The sequence below is a fragment of the Oncorhynchus keta genome, chromosome 31 (genome assembly GCF_023373465.1).
Source record: "Oncorhynchus keta strain PuntledgeMale-10-30-2019 chromosome 31, Oket_V2, whole genome shotgun sequence".
In the NCBI taxonomy this organism is placed as follows: domain Eukaryota; kingdom Metazoa; phylum Chordata; class Actinopteri; order Salmoniformes; family Salmonidae; genus Oncorhynchus; species Oncorhynchus keta.
In genome coordinates this window covers 752,986-771,258 of record NC_068451.1, presented here as the reverse complement: position 1 = coordinate 771,258, position 18,273 = coordinate 752,986, and the positions used below count along the sequence as shown (strand labels likewise).

At 40.8% G+C, this 18,273-nt stretch overlaps 1 protein-coding gene across 5 annotated transcripts in view; it reads right to left on the bottom strand.

The window, feature by feature from the left end:
• The window catches only part of LOC118364017 (phosphatase and actin regulator 4B-like), a 78,006-nt gene extending 61,046 nt beyond the window's left edge, over positions 1-16,960 (bottom strand). For 4 of the 5 annotated variants that reach the window (XM_052489278.1, XM_052489285.1, XM_052489284.1 and 1 more), the window contains exon 1: positions 16,805-16,960. The gene's annotated coding sequence lies outside the window, so the exon portion shown is untranslated. The remainder of the gene's footprint in view (positions 1-16,804) is intronic. The other variant, XM_052489279.1, reaches the window with a different exon arrangement.
• Between the last annotated feature and the right edge of the window lie 1,313 nt (positions 16,961-18,273).

Below are 18,273 nucleotides of genomic sequence, written 5' to 3'. Positions count from 1 at the left end.
ATTATTATATATTAACTAAGGACAATGTACATATCAAAACAAACACACACGATACAACACATTTGGACAACAGTTATTAGCAATGCCACGGTGTAGCCTAATACAAAAAATAAATAAGTACAAAACATCGTTAGCTTACATTCCATGGCATTTGGACAATTTTAAAAACATATTTGCTTGAATTGATATTGTTCAATAGAACTCTAGTCGACTTGGTCCAAAAAATATGCCTAAAGAGTTTCTCAATACTACCCATTGCTTAACATCTCCCACTTTGTCACTCCCTGACCTTAGAGAGCCTGTTTATTTCTCTATTTGGTTAGGTCAGGGTGTGATTTGGGTGGGCATTCTAGCTTTCTATTTCTTTGTTTGCCGGGTATGGTTCCCAATCAGAGGCAGCTGTCTGTCGTTGTCTCTGATTGGAAATCATACTTAGGCAGCCTGTTTTCCACCTGAGTTTGTGGGATCTTGTTTTTGCACAGTAGCTGTATAGCCCTGCAGAACTTTACGTTTGTTTATCTTTTGTTGTTTTTTGGTGTTCATCCAAATAAAGAAGATGTACACTTTCCACGCTGCATTTTGGTCTCATTCCGATGACGGACATAACACACTTTCTTTGATGCTGTTGAATTTTCTAGTAGCAATTATACTTTCAAGGATGAATAGGTGTCTAACAAAATGTTTTTAAAAAGTTGGTGTTAGACATGTAGAATTTTGTGTTTTGAATATAAATAGTTTACCTAGCAGAAGTATTGTACTGTTAATTGAAGGACTGTGGACAATGAGGTCACCAAAGAGAAGCTGAGGACAGCTGTAGGAAGTTTACATACATCTCAGCCAAATACATTTAAATTCAGTTTCACAGTTCCTGACATTTAATCCTAGTAAAAATTCCCTGTCTTAGGTCAGTTAGGATCACCACTTTATTTTAAGAATGTGAAATGTCAGAATAATAGTAGAGAGAATTATTTATTTCAGCTTTTATTTCTTTCATCACATTCCCAGTGGGTCAGAAGTTTACATTAGAGGTCGACCGATTAATCGGAATGGCCGATTAATTAGGGCCAATTTCAAGTTTTCATAACAATCGGTAATCTGCATTTTTGGACACTGCGTGGCAGGCTGACTACCTGTTATGCGAGTGCAGCAAGGAGCCAATGTAAGGTGCTAGCTAGCATTAAACTTATCTTATAAAAAACAATAAATCTTAACATAATCACATGGTTGATGATATTACTAGTTTATCTAGCTTGTCCTACGTTGCATATAATCGATGCGGTGCCTGTTAATTTATCATTGAATCACAGCCTACTTCGCCAAACGGGTGATTTAACAAGCGCATTCACAAAAAAAAGCACTGTCATTGCACCAACGTGCACCTAACCATAAACATCATTGCCTTTTTTGAAATCAATACACAAGTATATATTTTTAACCTGCATATTTAGTTAATATTGCCTGCTAACATGAATTGCGTTCTGTACAAGCAGAGTCTGGGTAAATGCAGCAGTTTGGGCCGCCTGGCTCGTTGCGAACTGTGTAAAGACCATTTCTTTCTAACAAAGACCGTAATTAATTTGCCAGAATTTTACATAATTATGACATAACATTGAAGGTTGTGTAATGTAACAGCAATATTTAGACTTATGGATGCCACCCATTAGATAAAATACGGAACGGTTCCGTATTTCACTGAAAGAATAAACGTCTCGTTTTCGAAATGATAGTTTTCCCGGATAGGACCATATTAATGACCTGATTTATTAATATTATTAATGATCGTATTTCTGTGTGTTATTATATTATAATTAAGTCTATGATTTGATAGAGCAGTCTGACTGAGCGGTGGTAGGCAGCAGCAGGCTCGTAAGCATTCATTCAAACAGCACTTTCCTACATTTGCCAGCAGCTCTTAGCTGTGCTTCAAGCATTGCGCTGTTTATGACTTCAAGCCTATCAACTCCCGAGATTAGGCTGTCAATGCTAAAGTACCTATTAGAACATCCAATAGTCAAAGGTATATGAAATACAAATGGTATAGAGAGAAATAGTCCTATAATAACTACAATCTAAAATGTCTTACCTGGGAATATTGAAGACTCATGTTAAAAGGAACCACCAGCTTTCATATGTTCTCATGTTCTGAGCAAGGAGATAAAACGTTAGCTTTTTTACATGGCACATATTGCACTTATACTTTCTTCTCGAACACTTTGTTTTTGCATTATTTAAACCAAATTGAACATGTTTCATTATTTATTTGATACTAAATTGATTTTATTGATGTATTATATTAAGTTAAAATAAGTGTTCATTCAGTATTGCTGTAATTGTCATTATTACAAATATATATATAAAAATCGAGTAATCGGTATCGGCTTTTTTTGGTCCTCCAATAATCGGTATCGGCGTTGAAAAATCATAAATCGGTTGACCTCTAGTTAACATACACTCAATTAGTATTTGGTAGCATTGTCTTTAAATTGTTTAACTTGGGTCAAATATTTTGGGTAGCCTTCCACTAGCTTCCCACAATAAGTTGGCCCATTCCTCCTGACAGAGCTGGTGTTTGTAGGCCTCAGTCAGTCAGGTTTGTAGGCCTCCTTGCTCGCACACGCTCTTTCAGTTCTGCCCACAAATTTCATATAGAATTGAGGTCATGGCTTTGTGATGGCCACTCTAATACCTTGACATTATTGTCCTTAAGCTTTTTTGCCACAACTTTGGAAGTTTACTTGGGTCATTGTCCATTTGAAAGATCCATTTGCGACAAAGCTTTAACTTCCTGACTGATGTCTTGAGACGTTGCTTCAATATATCCACATAATTTTCCTCCCTCATGATGCAATCTATTTTGTGAAGTGCACCAGTCCCTCCTGCAGCAAAGCTCCCCCACAAAACGATGCTGCCACACCCGTGCTTCACGGTTGGGATAGTGTTCTTCTGCTTGCAAGCCTCCCCTTTTTTCCTCCAAACATGACAATGGTCATTATGGCCATTGTTTCATCAGACCAGAGGACAATCATTGTCCCCATGTGCAGTTGGAAACCGTAGTCTGGCTTTGAGGTTTTGGAGCAGTGACTTCTTCCTTGCTGAGCGGCCTATAAGGTTATGTCGATATAGGACTTGTTTAACTGTGGATATAGATACTTTTGTACCTGTTTCCTCCAGCATCTTCGCAAGGACCTTTGCTGTTGTTCTGGGATTGATTTGCACTTTTCGCACCAAAGTACGTTCATCTCTAGGAGACAGAACGCGTCTCCTTCCTGAGCGGTATGACGGCTGCCTTCCTGAGCGGTATGACGGCCCATGGTGTTTATACTTGCGTACTGTTGTTAGTACAGATGAACGTGGTACTTTCAGACGTTTGGAAGGATGAACCAGAATTGTGGAGGTCTACAAGGTCTTGGCTGATTTCTTTTGATTTCCCCATGATGTCAAGCAAAGAGGCACTGAGTTTGAAGGTAGGCCTTGAAATACATCCACAGGTACACCACCAATTGACTCAAATTATATCAATTAGACTATCAGAAGCTTCTAAAGCCATGACATAATTTTCTGGAATGTTCCTAGCTGTTTAAAGGCAGTCAACTTGGTGTATGTAAACTTCTGACCCACTGGAATTGTGATGTAGTGAAATAATCTGTCTGTAAACAATTGTTGGAAAAATGACTTGTGTCGTGCACAAAGTAGATGTCCTAAACGACTTGCCAAAACTATAGTTTGTTAACAAGAAATGTGTGGAGTGGTTGAAAAATGAGTTTTAATGACTCCAACCTAAGTGTATGTAAACTTTCGACTTCAACTGTAGTTTGATGGAGCGATGGGAAAAGCCAGCCTTGAATCTGTAGCCAGAATAAACTTACTGTCAAACAGTACCAATACAAATGCATTATGTCCTCCTCATTATGACAGAATCTGCATTTCGAGTCTTGCTCAATAAACCAAATACAAAGCATCGTCTTTGTTGACATAATTTTATAAAATACCTTTAACTGAAAGGCTCAGACCTGCTTCCATGGTATTGATTGGGTTGTCAAAGATATCTTCCTCATTTTTATGGCGTTGCAGTCAAATATAACTTATCATTTTGTATCCATTTATAGTTTTTTAGAGTAGGACAGCATACAGTTAAGATGAAGAAAGGAAAGCTCAAGTTAACTTTCCACGTGGGGGGTATAGCAGACACTAATTGAGCTCATGTATGATTTGTACATATATCCCCGTAGGTTCTACACATCATTAGAAAATCAAACAACTTTCTGCCCTTGTCCACAATGTCCTTTAGAAAATGTGTGTTTCAATAAGATGGCCAACAAAAGAGGTTAGCCATTAATATTCAACATTTGTGTTGTACTAAATACGTTGCTGAAGAACTTCCTCAGGGTTTTTGGGAGAATAGAATTGGAAGTGTAACCATTGCCTCCTGAAGTAATGGAGACGCACTGCTAAAAATAAATTATGCTATTTTGGTAGAGAAATGTTTAAGTTGATGAAAAGGGAGGAGGTTGTGTGTGAAATTGTAGTACATTTTGCTGAAATCCAGTTTGGATTGGGATATACAGTACACTAGGAAAGTATTCAGACCCCTTGACTTTTTACACATTTTGTTAGGTCACAGCCTTATTCTAAAATATATTTTCCTCATCAATCTACACTCAATACCCCATGACGACAAAGCAAACATTTTTGCAAATGTATTACAAATAAAAAAACAAATACCTTTTTTACAAAAGTATTCAGACCCTTTGCTATGAGACTCGAACTTGAGCTCAGGTGCATTCTGTTTCCATTGATCATCCTTGGGCTGTTTCTACAACTTGAAGTTTCTAACTCTCAAGGAAATACATTGACAGTATACGGACATTAAAACCAAGCGACGTGAGGAGTCTCCCTCCTGTTGGGTGGCGGATTGGATTATAGCGTCGAAAGAATAGTAAGGGTTTCTTAGTTTCTGTGAAGAACATTTTGCATACCTCAAATTGGAATTTCATCTAAAAGTGGGGACTCTCCCATTTTGAATGACTCAATGACATAATGTAATTCCTCCTCTGTGATCAAACCTTCACCTAAAAGCTGCTGCTCATCTATACGTTTCAGGTGAGGGATAAAAGCGTCTGCTAAATGGCATATATTATTATTATTATTATTATTATAGGGATATTCAATACAAAAAACATCTCAAATCAAATTGTATTGGTCCCATTCACATATTTAGCAGATGTTGTTGGATGTGTAGCGAAATGCTTGTCTGGGAATGCTTGTGAGATTGTAGGGCTGGCTTCTGTTTGAACAACTGTTTGAAATAATTTTCTCCTTCTATTAATAATGCAATTCTCTAAAATGAGTCGATTTTTTTTCAGGCAAATTTCTCTGCTGTAAATGCATGAAATATATATGTTTTTCACCACCTACAATATAGATGATACCACCAACGACATGTTGATAAAGTCTCTCTAGCTCTCTTTGTTTGCCATTGAGTAATTGTAATGTTGTAATTTAAATCTTTAATAGAATTGTCAATTTGTTGGTTTAGAGCAAAGAATTCCTCTGTTTCTCCAAGAAGCATGTTTTATCACATGCCCACTGAAAGCGCATTTGATGGCATTCCATACAATATGCAGATCATCTGTGTCTGTATTGTGGTTAAATGAATTTATGTAAAAAAAATTAAAAAAAATTGTTATGAATAAAATTCACATCCTCCGGTAAGGATTGGTTAAACTTCCAAAACCCTGGACCACTTGGGAATTCCTCACTGACAAGTTGGATTGTAATAACAGAGTACTTTGAACATAAATGTTCAGCAATAACAGTCTGATACCTTAGAACTAAAGTAAAGAGTAAAAAAGCTAATAAAAAGAATAATAAATGAGTCTCGCCTTCTTCGCCAAGTATATCTAATTGACTCGGACTTTCAAATCTCCCGATATCTACTAGATCCAGAGAGGATATATTCTCTCCGATTGTTGAAAGAGTTTGTGGGTGATCATTTCACATGCGGCTCCCAGTTCTATCGATTACTGAATCTATCACTGTATTACAAACTCCAACCATTATAATTTGTTCATTTTACAATCCTTCAATTTCTGTATCGTCTCCTCTCGAAGAATAATGAATTGTACAAATTTGTGGCATAGAGGTTGATGAGACAAAGAACGAAAGTTGTCCACTGATATATCTAACATAATCCATCACCCGTGAGAATCTCCTATAGTCACATGGATATTAGCTAATCTGATTACCAATAAGAATAATAACCCCTCTTTTGTTGCTTAAATCATGATTAAAGAACATAGTGTTTTCGGAAAGTATTGATACCCCTTGAACATATTTTACTACGTGACACCCTTATTCTAAAAAGTATTCAATTGTTTTTTTGTCCTCATCAATCTACACACAATACCCCATAATGACAAAGCAAATTTTGCAAATGTATAAAAAAATCCAAAACTGAAATATCACATGTACATAAGTATTTAAACCACTTACTCAGTACTTTGTTGATGCACCTTTAGCAGCAATTAGAGCCTTGAGTCTTCTTGGGTATTACGCTACAAGCTTGGCACACCTGTATTTGGGGAGTTTCTCCCATTTTTCTCTGCAGAACCTCTCAAGCTCTGTCAGGATGGATGGGGAGCGTCACTGCACAGCCATTTTCAGTTCTCTCCAGAGATGTTTGATCGAGTTCAAGTCCGGGCTCAGGCTGGGCCATTCAAGGACATCCAGAGACTTGTCCCGAAGCCACTCCTGCGTTGCCTTGGCTGTGTGGTTAGGATTGTTTTCCTGTTGGAAGGTGAACTGTCGCCCCAGTTTTAGGTCCTGAGCACTCAAGCAGGTTTTCATCAAGGATCACTGTACTTTCCTCCGTTAATCTTTCCCTCGATCCTGACAAGTCTCCCAGTCCCTGCCGCTGAAAAACATTCCCACAGCTTGATGCTTCACAGTAGGGATGGTGCAAGGTTTACTCCAGACGTGATGATGCTCAACATTCAGAGTTCAATCTAGGTTTCATTAGACCAGAGAATCTTGTTTCTCAACGTCTGAAAGTCCTTTAGTTGCCTTTTGGCAAACTCCAAGCGAGCTGTCATGTGCCTTTTACTGAGGAGTGGCTTCCGTCTGGAAGATTATCCCATCTCCAGAGAGGAACTCTGCAGCTCTGTCATTGGGTTCATGGTCACCTGCCTGACCAAGGCCCTTCTCCCCCGGTTGCTCAGTTTGGCTGGGCAGCCAGCTCTAGGAACAGTCTTGGTTGTTCCAAACTTCTTCCATTTAAGAATGGAGGCCACTGTTTTATTGGGGAGCTTCAATGCTGCAGAAATGTTTTGGTACCCTTCCCCAGATACAGTGCCTTGCGAAAGTATTCGGCCCCCTTGAACTTTGCGACCTTTTGCCACATTTCAGGATTCAAACATAAAAATATAAAACTGTATTTTTTTGTGAAGAATCAACAACAAGTGGGACACAATCATGAAGTGGAACGACATTTATTGGATATTTCAAACTTTAACAAATCAAAAACTGAAAAATTGGGCATGTAAAATTATTTATGTTTGACGCCTGAAATGTGGCAAAAGGTCGCAAAGTTCAAGGGGGCCGAATACTTTCGCAAGGCACTGTATGTGCCTCGCCACAATCCTGTCTCTGAGCTCTATGGACAATTCCTTCGACGTCATGGCTTGGTTTTGCTCTGACATGCACTGTCAACTGTGGGACCTTGTATAGACAGGTGGGTGCCAATCCAAATCATGTCCAATCAATTCAATTTACCACAGATGTACTACAATAAAGTTGTAGAAGCATCTCAAGGGTGATCAATGGAAACAGGATGCATCTGACCTCAATTTTAAGTCTCATAGCAAAGGGTATGAATACTTATAAATAAGGTACTTTGTCATTTATGTGTTTATAAATTTGCAAAAATTTCAGGAAACATGTTTTTGCTTTGTCATTATGGGGTATTGTGTGTAGACTGATGAGAAAAAAATGATTATTTCATCTATTTTAAAACAAGGCTGTCACATAAAAAAAAATGTAAAAAGGGAAAGGGTGTGGATACTTTCCGAATGCACTGTACAACCTCCCCAATCACTCTTGCATTTTGCTTCTTCTTTAGCTATAGAGTGACAACCAAATTAATCCAACCAAATGACAGGGACTAACGGTACTGCCCTACCCTGTGCTCTGACCTCTTTCTCCCCTCTCTCTTCAGATGAAATCTCGCGTCTTGTGACGGCTGGCCGCCCAACAACCTGCCCGCTTGACCCTATCCCCTCCTCTCTTCTCCAGACCATTTCCGGAGACCTTCTCCCTTACCTCACCTCGCTCATCAACTCATCCCTGACCGCTGGCTACGTCCCTTCCGTCTTCAAGAGAGCGAGAGTTGCACCCCTTCTGAAAAAACCTACACTCGATCCCTCTGATGTCATCAATTACAGACCAGTATCCCTTCTTTCTTTTCTCTCCAAAACTCTTGAACGTGCCGTCCTTGGCCAGCTCTCCCGCTATCTCTCTCAGAATGACCTTCTTGATCCAAATCAGTCAGGTTTCAAGACTAGTCATTCAACTGAGACTGCTCTTCTCTGTATCACGGAGGCGCTCCGCACTGCTAAAGCTAACTCTCTCTCCTCTGCTCTCATCCTTCTAGACCTATCGGCTGCCTACGATACTGTGAACCATCAGATCCTCCTCTCCACCCTCTCCGAGTTGGGCATCTCCGGCGCGGCCCACGCTTGGATTGCGTCCTACCTGACAGGTCGCTCCTACCAGGTGGCGTGGCGAGAATCTGTCTCCTCACCACGCGCTCTCACCACTGGTGTCCCCAGGGCTCGGTTCTAGGCCCTCTCCTATTCTCGCTATACACCAAGTCACTTGGCTCTGTCATAACCTCACATGGTCTCTCCTATCATTGCTATGCAGACGACACACAATTAATCTTCTCCTTTCCCCCTTCTGATGACCAGGTGGCGAATCGCATCTATGCATGTCTGGCAGACATATCAGTGTGGATGACGGATCACCACCTCAAGCTGAACCTCGGCAAGACGGAGCTGCTCTTCCTCCCGGGGAAGGACTGCCCGTTCCATGATCTCGCCATCACGGTTGACAACTCCATTGTGTCCTCCTCCCAGAGCGCTAAGAACCTTGGCGTGATCCTGGACAACACCCTGTCGTTCTCAACTAACATCAAGGCGGTGGCCCGTTCCTGTAGGTTCATGCTCTACAACATCCGCAGAGTACGACCCTGCCTCACACAGGAAGCGGCGCAGGTCCTAATCCAGGCACTTGTCATCTCCCGTCTGGATTACTGCAACTCGCTGTTGGCTGGGCTCCCTGCCTGTGCCATTAAACCCCTACAACTCATCCAGAACGCTGCAGCCCGTCTGGTGTTCAACCTTCCCAAGTTCTCTCACGTCACCCTGCTCCTCCGCTCTCTCCACTGGCTTCCAGTTGAAGCTCGCATCCGCTACAAGACCATGGTGCTTGCCTACGGAGCTGTGAGGGGAACGGCACCTCAGTACCTCCAGGCTCTGATCAGGCCCTACACCCAAACAAGGGCACTGCGTTCATCCACCTCTGGCCTGCTCGCCTCCCTACCACTGAGGAAGTACAGTTCCCGCTCAGCCCAGTCAAAACTGTTCGCTGCTCTGGCCCCCAATGGTGGAACAAACTCCCCACGACGCCAGGACAGCGGAGTCAATCACCACCTTCCGGAGACACCTGAAACCCCACCTCTTTAAGGAATACCTAGGATAGGATAAAGTAATCCTTCTCACCCCCCTTAAAAGATTTAGATGCACTATTGTAAAGTGGCTGTTCCACTGGATGTCATAAGGTGAATGCACCAATTTGTAAGTCGCTCTGGATAAGAGCGTCTGCTAAATGACTTAAATGTAATGTAATGTACATATGTAAATGGAGAATCAATAAAACAATGAATGCGTAGAATTGGCGGGATACAGCTAAGCCATTCTGGAGAGATGCCTAATATCGTCGCCACACCCTTCTTGTCTCAACATTTTAAATGATAATCAAGACACATTATCTTCAACACATATTTTGAGATGCTTTTTACTGACAGCCGCAATTCAATAAATCAGCGATGCTTTTTGCCACTCCCCTGTATAGACAGGAGAAATTATTTCATTTTGGAAAATGTATTTCCATTTACTTCCCCATTGGACCAACCACTATGCCATTTCTCTACAGTTCTTAGTTTTCAATTTAAAGGCACAATCCTTTTCATATTAGCAACCCATTTGAGTTGTTGTAGTATCTTTAGATTCACCCTCTTTCAAAGTTTCTGACAGACATTTTCATCTGTGTCACATGGAACTGCTATCAGGTGCGCTGTTTAGAATGGGGTTTTCCAGCTAATTGCATTGTGGACAATTTTTGTAAAGGACGTTTTATTGGATGCTTCATTACATGAGATGCATGTTCTGTTAAGATGCATTACCATAATCTAAATGTGATTTCTGTCATTCTGTGAACCATGTGTGGACACCCTAATGGGTTATATGCACCCAGTGCATATGGGTCAGGTACATTTCTCAAAATGGCCGGTAAATTAAAATCTTCTCGGTTATGTTGTCCGGCGCAACATTTTCCTAACGGAAACCCTGGCTGAGAGCTATATTGAAGTGGCTTGTCAGAGACCCGTCTCCTCTTTAGTGTAACAGAATCATGCCCAGCTGATGGGTTAAGCATCCTGCTCAGCTTATAATTGCCCATTACCCATTAACCATTACATTGCATTCCAATAGGATGTGGCGAGCACTCCAAGAGCACTGAGACAGCGTTTTCTCTGACAGGCAAATTAACTTCAAGACCTCTCAGGCCACAAATAGTCAGCATCAGATAATGAGATACAGTTTTATGGAACAGGTATTGGAGGTGGCCAAAACAGACAGTACAGACACACAGGAACGAACCCACTAGTAACCTAGTAACAGGTGTAGAAAATATGAAAAAGTGCCTCCTGAGTGGCGCTGTCACTCCCCCGAGTCCATACGGGAGTTGTGGCAATGGGACAAGACTAACTACCAATTGGATACCACAAAATTGGGGAGAAAAAAAGGGGGTAAAAAAGTATAATAAAAAAAAATAGTTAAGATGAAAAATGATTAAATCATGTGCACTGAAGAGGGAAATATACTGAACAAAAATATAAAACGCAACATATAAAGTGTTGATCCCATGTTTAATGAGCCGAAATAAAAGATTACAAAAATTGTCCATGCGCACAAAAAGCTTATTTCTCTTAGATGTTGTTTATAAATGTGTTAACATTCCTGTTAATCAGCATTTCTCATTTGCCAAGATAATACATCCACCTGAAAGGTTTGGCAAATCAAGAGGCTGATTGAACAGCATGATCATTACATAGGTGCATCTTGTGCTGGGGACAATAAAAGGACACTAAAATGTGTATTTGTGTCACACAACATAATGCCACAGATGTCTCATAATTAGAAGGAGCGTGCAATTGGCATGCTGACTGCAGGAATGTCCACCAGAGCGGTTGCCAAAGAATGTTAATTTCTCTACCATATGCCGCAGCCAACATCATTTTAGAGAATTTGGCAGTACGTCCAACCAGCCTCACAACCGCAGACCACGTGTAACCATGCCAGCCCAGGATCTCCACATCCAGCTTCTTCTCCTGCAGGATCATCTTAGACCAGCCACCCAGACAGCTGATGAAACTGAGTTTGCACAATCAAAGAATTTCTGCACAAACTATCATCTGTGTGTTCATTGTCCTCACCAGGATCTTGATCTGACTGCATTTTGGCATTGTAATGGTATGGGCAGGCATAAACTATGGACAACGAACACAATTGCATTTTATCGATGGCAATTTGAATGCACAGAGATTCCGTGATGAGATACTGAGGCCCATTGTTGTGCCATTCATCCGCCGCCAGCACCTCATGTTTCAGCATGATAACACATGGTCCCATGTCGCAAGGATCTGTACACAATTCCTGGAAGCTAAAACAGTCCCAGTTCTTCCATGGCCCGCATACTCACCAGACATGTCACCCATTGAGCATGTTTGGGATGCTCTGGATCGACCTGTGTGACAGCGCGCTCCAATTTCCGCCAATATCCAGCAACTTCGTACAGCCATTGAAGAAGAGTGGGACAACATTCCACAGGCCACAATCAACAGCTTGAGAAAATCTACGCAAGTGAGATGTGTCCCGCTGCATGAGGAAAATGGTGGTCCCACCAGATACTGACTGGTTTTCCGATCCACGCCCCTACCTTTTCTTTTAAGGTATCTGTGACCAAGAGATGCATATCTGAATTCCTAGTCATGTGAAATCCATACAAACTCAGCAAAAAAAGAAACATCCTCACACAGTCAACTGTGTTCATTTTCAAACTTAACCTGTATAAATATGTGTATGAACATAACAAGATTCAACAACAGACATAAACTGAACAAGTTCCACACACATGTGACAAACATAAATGGAATAATGTGTCCCTGAACAAAGGGGGGGTCAAAAGTAACAGTCAGTATCATAGTGCATCTCCTCCTCATGGACTGCACCAGATTTGCCAGTTCTTGCTGTGAGATGTTACCCCACTCTTCCACCAAGGCACCTGCAAGTTCCCGGACATATCTGGGGGGGAATGTCACCCTCCGATCCAACAGGTCCCACATATGCTCAATGGAATTGAGAGCCGGGCTCTTCACTGGCCATGGCAGAACACTGACATTTCTGTCTTGCAGGACATCACGCACAGAATGAGCAGTATGGCTGGTGGCATTATCATGCTGGAGGGTCATGTCAGAATGAGCCTGCAGGTAGGGTACCACATGAGGGAGGATGTCTTCCCTGTAACGCACAGCGTTGAGATTGCCTGCAATGACAACAAGCTCAGTCCGATGATGCTGTGACCCACCGCCCCAGACCATGACGGACCCTCCACCTCGATCCCGCTCCAGCGTACAGCCCTCGGTGTAACGCTCATTCCTTTGACGATACACGCGAATCCGACCATCACCCCTGGTGAGAGAAAACCGCGACTCGTCAGTGAAGAGCACTTTTGGCCAGTCCTGTCTGGTCCAGCGACGGTGGATTTGTGCCCATAGGCAACGTTGTTGCCGTTGATGTCTGGTAGGGACCTGCCTTACAACGGGCCTACAAGCCCTCAATCCAGCCTCTCTCGGCCTTTGCGGACATGGAGGGATTGTGCGTTCCTGGTGTGACTCGGGCAGTGGTTGTTGCCATCTTGTTCCTGTCCCGCAGGTGTGATGTTCGTATGTACCGATCCTGTGCAGGTGTTGTTACACGTGGTCTGCCACTGCGAGGATGATCAGCTGTCCGTCCTGTCCCCCTGTAGCGCTGTCTTAGGCGTCTCACAGAAAGGCCTCTTTTGTGTCCTACGTTTTCATAACTGACCTTAATTGCCTACCGTCTGTAAGCTGTTAGTGTCTTAACGACCGTTCCACAGGTGCATGTTCATGAATTGTTTATGGTTCATTGAACAAGCATGGGAAACAGTGTTCAAACCCTTTTACAATGAAGATCTGTGAAATTCTATGGATTTTTACAAATTATCTTTGAAAGACAGGGTCTGAAAAAGGGACGTTACTTTTTTTGCTGTGTTTATTAAGGCCTAATGTATTTATTTAAAGCGACTGATTCCTTATGTGAACTGTAACTCAGTAAAATATTTGAAATTGTTCCACGTTGCTTTTATATTATAGTTGTTACAGAAATGATTTAACAGCTTAATACCCTGTAAACATACACTGTGTATCACATTTTGTATTCCTTGTGTTACTCTTTTATTGTATTTTTTCATTTTTGTTTAACTGTGCACCAGTTGGATTCGGCGCATGCAGCAGAATATTTTATTTTTATTTGATATAATTATACACTATGCATCCATCTGCACTATCCTGTTTGAAGTAGTCTCTGTAAGACAGGACTACATTGGCAACACAAGCAGCAGTGTTTTGCTACTGTATTACCACGGAGTTCGTGGTTTCTTTGCACACTGACTGTCCAGCATTAAGAGAACCGCAAGTAAACTCCATTCGACATAGCCTAACTACAAAAACACTGGCACCTACCTCACACAGACTGCTCTGCTCAACCACAATGTGCCAATGTACTCTACTTTATCATGACCTTGAAAACATCAAATCCCCTTTAGTTAAGGGAATACAATTCTGACAATTTAAATATGCATACATAAACATTCCATGAAAATGTATCCTCCATCAAATGTCCCATTCAGTTTTTGTACCATAACAATCTATTCTCATCAGTATTTTGTGGAACACCCCATGGTATTCAGGAATAGACTTAGCCAGCAGATCCGACCCGCTTGCTTACTGCTGCACTTGGGTCTGAGACTTCCTATGTAGATTAAGACACTGCGGAGCTGGCGCGAGATATGACTTGGAAAATGCACCTCAATCAGTCATTTTCTATTAAGGTATCTTTACTTTTACTCAAGTATGACAATTGAGTACTTTTCCCACCACTGGTTAGGCACTACAGTTTAGGTTTAAGCACAAATACCAAATATCTAGCCTAAAATAATGAAAGAAAAACCTCAATGTAGCCTATAAATATAAATTGCACAAGAATTATACATTTATGAATTTAAGGTATTGTTTTCTTTATTCAACCCGCCCGCTCTTCATTCACACAATATTTCATGACCCTGAACCCGTCTGCCCCAGAAGGTGAACGTTGAACTTTTGTTGCACACATATTCAGACGATGCTGCATACCATTTTGCGCAATAACACTGTCGGTGTGATCTACGCGTAAGCAAGCGCTAGCATAAGCTATCCTACAGCTGAGCCATGATGATGCAGGAAAAAGTAGTATCCATATTCGGCTATCATGTCTCCATATTCGCTCTATAGCACAGAGACATAAATCATGCATAAACAAGTCAACGCAAGCTAACTTGAGGTCACAGGCATGCTTAATATTCCTCTCTCGATTCGCAAAACCAAATCGACAATGACCCATTAGTTTATCTTGCTCTGTTTGGACGCATATTTTGGCTACAAACATTCAAACATTATTATAACATTTATATGTATATATAATTATAATAAAAATAGACGAGCATGCTTCGCTTGTGTATCTCTTGAAAACAACAAAATAGAGAATGTGTCTATGCTTTGGCTATCTCGCCAGTAGAGCTTGTATTTGAATGAACACGTGGCATTAAGAATGGATGGCAATGCAACATGCAGTACATTTCCAAACATAGTATTTATTTAACTTAACTAGGCAAGTCAGTTAACAACAAACTCTTATTTACATTGACGCCTAGGAACAGTGGGTTAACTGCCTTATTTAGGGGAAGAACGATAGTTTTACCTTGGGGATTCGATCTGGCAACCTTTTGGTTACTGGCCCGAAGCTCTAACGACTAGTCTACCTGCCGCCCTAATGATTATGGAAATAGGCAGATTATGCAATTGTCATGTAAACACATGTTTACCTTAAACTGTGTAAAGTCAAAATCGGTGTAAACATACGTCGATTAAAACACCTGGTTTTCTGAGAAATATTTCGAATTATTAGGACGCCTGAATTGGCGTTCCAGTGGTCTATTTGATCTGCGCATGTGCCAGCATCAGCATGTTTGGCACGAGTGTAGTGAGTTCTGAATAACTGAATGTATGCGTTTTAGAAGTAGTTTTCACATACACACTTTATGTCCAAAATCAGAATCAAATATGATTCCCAAAAATAATATGTTCGATGTGGTAGATCGTTTATTTCGATTGGCGATTTTCTGCATGTATTAATGCCGTCTGGTAGACTGATTTCAGATGCGTCCATTTAAACAGGATTAGGAAAAAAAATCGTTATTCTTGCAAAGCATGTAAACGTTTTAATCGAACTATATTACATGAATCTGATCATCCACAATAGTCGCATTATTGTGTGCATGTAAACGTACTCATTGTTGCGGTTGGGTGGAATTGTTACAATGCAACATTGAAGCAACGTTAACACTGTTGGTTATAATGCATGAAAGATTGGCGGTTTGCTGCAGCGCAACATGTAAAGGCAACTATGCAGAGCACATTCTCCCGCGAATAACGGAACAGGTAAACAATCAAATGGGCGTTCAATAAAATGCATAGTCTATTCGTAGACTCGGTTTAGCCCATTGTGCATATCAAAGAAAGCCGCAGCAACATTTCTAACTGTTGGTTATGGCTGAACAGTGGGCAAATCTAACAAATGTTGGACCTTCAGGAAACCAACCGCATAGATAGCTATAGCGGCTGTTTTCAAACTATTAAGTAGCCTACTTAGCAACTAGCTATTCCGTCAACTGTAGCCTATCATATTATTGCCAAAAAACGAATTGAATAGACTACGCAGTTGTAGTCAACCCACAGGGATGAAGGATAGTTATCACATATCTAAAAATCAAACCGCAGCCTGTAGCTCACCTCTTTGTAGGAAAAAGAGGTTTGCTAATTGCTACCCAGTGTAACATCACCACTCCATTCCACTGATAACATCGAGAGAGCATCATCACTCGCATCCATTGTGCTTGAACGCCAACAGAGCATCAATGGAGATCAAGGTGGACAATACACCGTCACTGATTTAAGCGGTAAAAACAAAATAAATATGTACGAAAACTAATAAAAAAATACATTTGGAAAAAAGTTGTTACAAATCTATATTTTCAATGGCAGTGTCTTAGTGATTGCCAAGTTAAAACCACGCTCATTGTGTTTTGCAGGAAATTATTACATCTCTGTTTACTCTACCATGTTGCTTCATACCTTCTCTCCTGACTCATGAATTGCCCTCCTCTTGTTTGGAAATCAGTTACAATCGATTTAATATAGCTAGGTTACTCAGCCATTTCCTCAACACTTTTTCCCAGGCTCCCATCGAAACTTTTTTTTACCGGAATGACCGGAAACAACCCGGAGGGCATTTTGGTAATAGTAGTTCTTGTGTAAAACCGCAGGCCGGGCATCTCAATTGGCCTACTATGGATGGTAGTCGTAAATAGAATCTTCCTCGGATTAGAAAGACTTCAATACCCAGCAAGCATTGTAAGGAAAACAGTCCAAGCGCACTGTTATAACTGTTTTCGTAATCTAAAATCATCATGATGTTCCTCAATGAAATAATGCATTGCAGCTGAATGTTACAAGACAGTATTCTTTGTTTCAATGTCAGTGATGTTTAATTCAATACTTTCATATTTTTATCATCACAAAAGAACCAAGATATTGCGGGTCTCATAAGCTTTCAGAGCAACTTAAGCACAACTGGAGCATGGACAACTCTAAAGATAAATGTGTTTTAAGATCTTTTGATGAGTCAAGCTTGAAATCTTTTTAGCAAAAGACAAAGCTCTCGATGTACTACACTCTTATGGGGGGAAAGGGGGGTTAACTAGAACCATAAGATGTTCTACGCCTGTCCATGTAGGATAACACTTTTTTGGTTCCAGATAGAACCCCTTTTGGGCTGGGTAGAACCCTTTTTGGTATCAGGTAGAACCGTTTTATGAACTAAATGTGTTCTACCTTGAACCAAAAAAAAGGATTCTCCTGCAGGGACAACTGCAGAACCTGCTTTGAACCCTTTTTCTAAGAATGTGCAGGTTTAGGCATGAGTCTTACTTTATGTCGAACAATTGTATTCTTGTTTTATATGTAACAAATATACAGAATGTGTCATATCAACTGTAATAGCCTAACTGTTGCCATGAATAGAACAAATATATAGTAAGTCAGTTTATCATATTGAAGGGAATTTTTAGATTGAAGGTACATTGGATTGAATCAGACCAAGTAGGCTACAGAATAGCTAAAGTCTGTAAACGCTCTGCAAGCTTCAACTTGAATTTACATTGGACATACAGCCTCATCTAGTGGCTGAATTGTAGTAAATCGTTTACTGCCTCCTGAACATGCTGCTTATTTTCTTGATGTTGTAGTCATACTCTAGGAATGATCTTGTGCCAGTGGCATGTAATGTGAAGGGAAGGCAAGGCAGGAAGGACTAACAGAGTATGAAACAAAGTGTTGGATCAGCTGGAAACTGCGGCAGAACAAATACACTAGTGTTTTTATTGGCCATAATAGATTTCAGAGGGAATATCTTTTGGTATAACAGAACTCATAATTTTCCATAATCACAATTTAATGTATATATATATTTTGCCTAAATGCCATGTGTCTTATTAGAAGGTTTATGTTAGGACACTGAATTGAAATCAGATCATACGTGGACA